Source organism: Centropristis striata, chromosome 15, assembly GCF_030273125.1.
Source record: "Centropristis striata isolate RG_2023a ecotype Rhode Island chromosome 15, C.striata_1.0, whole genome shotgun sequence".
Taxonomy (NCBI): Eukaryota; Metazoa; Chordata; class Actinopteri; order Perciformes; family Serranidae; genus Centropristis; species Centropristis striata.
The window spans coordinates 2,840,127-2,846,584 of NC_081531.1; positions in this window are offsets into that span (position 1 = coordinate 2,840,127).

The following is a 6,458-nucleotide window of genomic DNA, read 5'->3' on the forward strand; positions in this document are numbered from 1 at the left end:
TGACCTTTTTTTATCACAAAGGATTTTATTGATTTCATCAGTTGAGTTTTTCTACTTAAGTCATTTAATTATTTCTTGAGAATGAGTTATTATTGTATTTCAGGATTTTTTTTTATTTCAAAAGAATTTCAGAATTTTTTAAAACTTAGTTTTACTTAGTTTTTGTTGTCAAATGATTTTGCTCATTTTATAAGAACTTTTCCTGTTTTCTAGTTTTTGTAGATTGAAAATGTAGATTTTGTAATTGAGGAATTTTAAATTTCATTTAGTTTTGTACTAAATAAGGATTATTTTAGAAATGTGCTTTTTTTCATTATAACTGACTATTTTTTGTATTTTAGGAAAGTACTTACTGATGTGATTAAGGGAATGGAATTTTATTATTTCAAATTATTTTGAGTTATTTTTCTACTTTTGGAATTTACTTCATATTTCGATAAAGATTTGTTTTTTTATTTTACAAGAATATCAATTAGTATTGTACATAGGATCTTGGTATATTTTTATATAAAGGGTTCTGCATATTTTCACAATTAAGATTTAGCTTTTTTCATAATAACTTTGTCTACTACTTTTACTTTATTAATTGCATTTAATTAATTGTGTTTTGAAAATTTGCATTTAACATTATACTTCAGGACTTTGTATCATTTTTAATATAATGGGTTTGTTTTTCTAAGATGAAGGGTAATTTTCAATTTAACCTTGATTGGTTTTTGTGCTTCAGGAATTCAATTACTTTTGTGAATAAGACTTGGAATTTTATCATTTAATGACAATATGAGTTATTTTTGGCTTCATGAATTTACACATTATTTTTGCAAATTTCACAACATTGTATACTTAGGATTTTGCTCATTTTGTATTTTCGCTTAATTTTTTAAATATGGGAAGTGCGGTGCGGTTACAGAAAATAATCAAACAAAGAGAGAAGGTACCTGCCTCGGGTCGGTACTTTTCTAAACGCTGAGGGGTTAACATCTCCTGCTCTGACTGCAGCTGGGAGAGACTGCTGCGGGAGGACTGGGCCGCTTGTGAGTGCTTTGGGACGGTGCCTGCTACTCATTAAGAAGAGTAGGAACGAGTCTCCAAAAGTCTCCAATAACACCAGGAAAAGTTGATAGATTTGTCGCTCGTCGCTTTTTTGAATAAGAGTCTCTAGAGGGTCTGAATAGTTGCTAAATATAAAAACAAAGTCGCTAAGTTGGCAACGCTGCTTGCTGCGTCGGTCTGTTGTCACATTTGAACTCCGTTGGTTAGCCGCTACAAAAGTACCTGTATGGGAACAGAGACCGAGGGGAACTAACTAGTGACACTCAGCCGCTTTCCAAAAAGTACTCAGAAAGTACTCAGTGGAAACATGCCCATTGATGTGAGAGTAGAAAGATAGGGTGCTGTCGAGGATGACACCCAGACTCTTAACTTGAGGGAGAAACTGAAGAGCTGTTGATTTGGAGGGAGAAACTGTCAACTTTGTAAATAGTGGATTTGGTGCCAACAAGGAGGATTTCAACTAAATTTATTGAAATTTGAAATTCAGGAATTTTATGATTTCAAAAGAATTCATCTTATTTTTGTATTTGATTTACTGAATGTTGTACTTAAGATTTTGCTTATTTTTGTACTTTAGGAATTTAATTATTTTGGGATTTATCATTTAATCTTGTACTTGTACTTCTTATATATTTTTTAACATTTGTTTGTTATTAAGGATTATGCTTATTTTATTGTAAATTTGTCTCCTTTTGTACTTACAAACATTAACTTTTGTGATTGAAATTAAATTTGTATCATTTCATGAGAATGTGAGTTATTTTTGTACTTAAAAAAGTTGTTTTTATTTAGTAAGAATTTAAATTCATCTTGTACTCAGGATTTTTTATATGAAGATTTATATGGTTTTGCTAATTTCATTAAAACTTTGCCTATTTTTTGTACTTCAGAAATGTACTTTAAAAAAAAAAATCCTAAGAATTTTACTAAATGATGCATTGAGGATTTTGCTTTCATATACCATAGAACAGTATTTGTGCTTCATATGTTAATGTACAATTTTGATGACTTTTGTACTTAAAGGATTTTGAGACAAAATGTCGTCATAACTTGTTTGTTTGCTGGAAGCTTGGATACACAGAGAGATGAAATGATGAAGATCACTTTAATAAATGTATCACTAGCATCGACTATGTACAAATAACATGAATCCACTTTAATAAACAGATGATTTTATGTGCATCTGAAGAATCTGTTGTATTTATTCTTAGTGAGTAAAACGGCAACAAAAGATGATTTATCCTGCCCGACCTGTTCAGCTGCCAACAGAAGCTCCACTGTGACGCTGTTATCCTCCAGGACCGTCCTCACTTCCTGCTGACAGACGGAGATGGCGTCTCAGAGAACGCCATTTCTCCAGAAAACCACCTGACAACCCCGAACTATTGCAACACTTTACAACAACACTTTAGCGACTAACAATCCTAACAACACTTCCACCACTCCGTGTGTCACATTCTTCCGCTCTAAGCAATTGCTTTGTCTTTGACCTTTTTTTTTTTACTTAAAGAAAGCAAATTCACAATCAGCATAGTTAGCAAGATAAAAAATGATAAATAAAAAAATGAGTACAAAAATAAAAAAACGAATACATGAAATACAATCATTTTTACATACAGTACATTCATAAATAGCCTACATAAGATAGTATAAGATATAACCAAACACAAAATAAAACGTGTTAACAAGTTGCATAAAAAAAAATTAAAAATACAATATAAATAAGGCACTGCACAAAACAAGACATTAACAACTATATTACAAAAAAGGGGATCCTACTGCTGAGGTGGAGGTAGATGGCCCAGAGGGGGATTTAGAAACTTCAACAAGGCATCTGAAGAGAGGAGTATGTGACACCATTGAGTATTACAGTCTAATAATAAAAACATATGATTCCAGGAATAAAATGAAATAATATAATATAAATGAAAAACCATAGAGATATATGAATGATGTTGATGGCGAGCACTTACCATTCTGATTTACAGGCAATTCATAGATTTCAGAAATCCTTTGTAAGAATTGCCACTAACTCTTCTTATTTAGCCCATAAACTAAACCATTATTTAAACAATTGCAACTACTTACAATTTATGAGGTCAAGAAGTATCAATCAGGGGTTCTTATGTATAAAGTAATTTGCCTTCCTGCATCTTTACCTAACTTTTTTCATAGTTACTTTGAGTTTAATTCTCATTATCATGCACATCTTACAAGAAGAAAGAATGATTTACATATTCCTTTCTGTAGGACTTCTGTTGCCAAATTCTCATTTGTTTATCAACATAAAAAACATAAAAATAAAAAAATCTAACAGAATCGTGTTCCTCTTTAAATACTTTTAAGACCAAGCTCAAAAAATCCCTATAGATGTTCTACACCTTTGTATTTGTTTTGTTTATATTTTGTTTGTATTTTTTTTTTCATCTAGCTATGTATAAGCCCTTTAGGCTTTTTGATCTTTCCTGCATTTTCTTTTACTGTTTCTTGTACTGTTATTTCCTTGTGATTGTATGTTTTTTAAGTGCAAAAAACAATAAATAAAAAAATTAAATGTTGACTGATATGCAAATAAGATTATATTCAATTTATTGTCATCATTACAGTGAAATGCTGAATAGCAGAATGCAAAGTAGCCGTATAATATATCATATGAGAATGTTATGATTATCTGACCGAATCACAGCAGTAGTGATATTCAAAACAGCATTCCCTCTCATGTGAAAATGCTTAATTAACATTAATGATGTGCACTTTAACAACTATAATATATAAAGGGCTGGAAAAGTCACTATTAGCAGCAGGGCAAACGTTAGCTAACCAGAAGGCAATAAACATGTAAACACCTGCCTAAAAGATCTAATATTTACAAATGTCCCAGATGGATGTAAGGTGGGAGAACTGTAATTACCCACAAATATTGTTTTCCATATTAACAACTTAGCCCCCTACACAATATTAACTGACGTTAAAACAGTTAACGCTAGCTATTTATTGACTAGCAATTAGCGTGTCATGTAGCTTAATGTTAAAGCTAGGTTACTATCACGTTCTGTAACAGACAAATTATTTCATGTAACGTTACCTCTGTCTTTGTCTTGTTTCTCCTTCTCTTCTTTTCTGTTTTTCCTCCCTGGGAACCGGACAGTTTGGGCCGTTTTCACATCTTTGTGTTGATTTTTTTGACCAAAAACAATCATGGAGGGCTAATGAGCATGAAGGGAGAGGAGGGGGAGCACCTCACCCATATAACATGTTACAAACATGTTATATTATACTAACGTGGGATTATTTTTTTATTAAGAAATAATAGTACCAACTAGCTATAAAAAATAGTGAAAGTTACACTTTTTTTTCTTTCCCATTTGTGGTGCCCCCCGATGGACGGCGCCCTGTAGAACCTGATAATGTAATAACTTCCCAATAATGTAATAACTTCCCAATAATGTAATAACCCCGATAATGTAATAAAAATCTGCACTTGAGTCCAGTGAAAATGTAATAAAACCTGATAATGTAATAACTTCCCAATAATGTAATAAAAATCTGCACTTGAGTCCAGTGATAATGTAATAACTTCCCAATAATGTAATAACCCCGATAATGTAATAAAATTCTGCACTTGAGTCCAGTGATAATGTAATAACTTCCCAATAATGTAATAACCCCGATAATGTAATAAAAATCTGCACTTGAGTCCAGTGAAAATGTAATAAAACCTGATAATGTAATAACTTCCAGATAATGTAATAAAGTGCATTTCCCAATAATGTAATACACTTTTTTTTTTTTTTACCAATAATGTAATAAAGTATTACATTAATGGGAGGTTATTACATTATCAGGTTAGCCTTCATTTCGCAAGTCCTGATAATGTAATAATTCCCCAATATTGTAATTATTTAACAGCAGACCACCCATACCTCGTTTGTGAAAAACGGATGAACGGGTCAAAAGTTAATAAACATTCAACTTTGACCTGTTGGTGGCGCTAGAGCTCTTGAGCTAGAGTTGATACACAGTATCACCACTTGAACCCAAGTAATGGGTTTCATCTGTTTATCAGAAACAAGCCTAAAACAGCCTAATTTCCATAAAACTCATAAAACTAGACTTTTGTCTACTTTGTGTTTTTGTTTTATTTCCTTTTAACCCTTTGATGCACAACATGTGTCAAAAATGACCCATGTTATTTCATGCTGGTTGTGTGTTTCTTTGCTCTATCTTCTGAAATCGTTTATTTATTAAATCGGGGTTATTGAAACTTACAGAAATAATAGAACTCCAGACACTTTTAATTATGTTCAAAACAGAGTTTTACCAGAAATTACCAGAACACTATTTGTGTTCACTTCAGAAGAAGAAAATCATAGAAGAAGATTTAATTTTAAGCACCAAGTTGCTCGTACTACTTCAAAACAAATGTGTGTTTCTGTTGTTTGTGTAAAAATATGGAATTCCCAATTACAGGATTTAAAAGGTTGTACAGACATTAATAGATTTAAACAAATGTATAAATGCAGAAAAAAATGTCAATATGTACTAGAATCTTAAACTGATTGTTTATGATCAGTTGTTTTTTTTTGGTCTTTTGTTTTTGAGATGATAACATGTGCTTGTATGGGTTTTTGTTTGTTTTTGTCTTGTTTGTTTTTGTTGTTTTAAGTGTTTTGTTATAATCAAAGTTTTGTTGGTGTAGGCTACTGAAAATCCATTGTATGTGATGTCAGACCATCTTTTTTTTACTTTTATTGTTCAAGTAGGGGGCAGACAAACATAAGAAATGTTTTCTTCTTGCTGCTCCTTTCTTAGAAAGAATATCTTCTTTCTTTTTTCGTTTTTTTATTACAACAGATTATTATTTCCATTTTTCCCTTCATACTTTTTTTATCAAGTTAATATTTTTTCTCAAGTTAATTGAGGAAAAAACCTGGAATACTCAATGATGAAATGAATAGGGCTGCAACTAACGATTATTTTCATTGTCCATTAATCTGTCGATTATTTAAACGATTAATCGATTAGTTGTTTGGTCAATAAAATGTATAAAAATATCAATCAGTGTTTCCCAAACCACAAGATGACGTCCTCAAATCTCTTGTTTTGTCCACAAACCAAAGAGATCTTCAGTTTATTGTCATAAAGGAACAAAGAAACCAGAAATATTCACATTGAAGAAGCTGAAATCAGAGAGTTTGGACTTATTGTCTTTAAAAAAACTGCTATAACCAATTATTGGATTATTAAAATAATTGACGATTAATTGAATAATCGATTATTGTTCAATTAATCGAATAGTTGTTGCAGCTCTAGAAATTAATTTATTGCAAAGATATAAAACATAAAAACTCAGTCGGGTCACTTTAGACCCATGTTGTGCATCAAAGGGTTAAATACATGTGAGG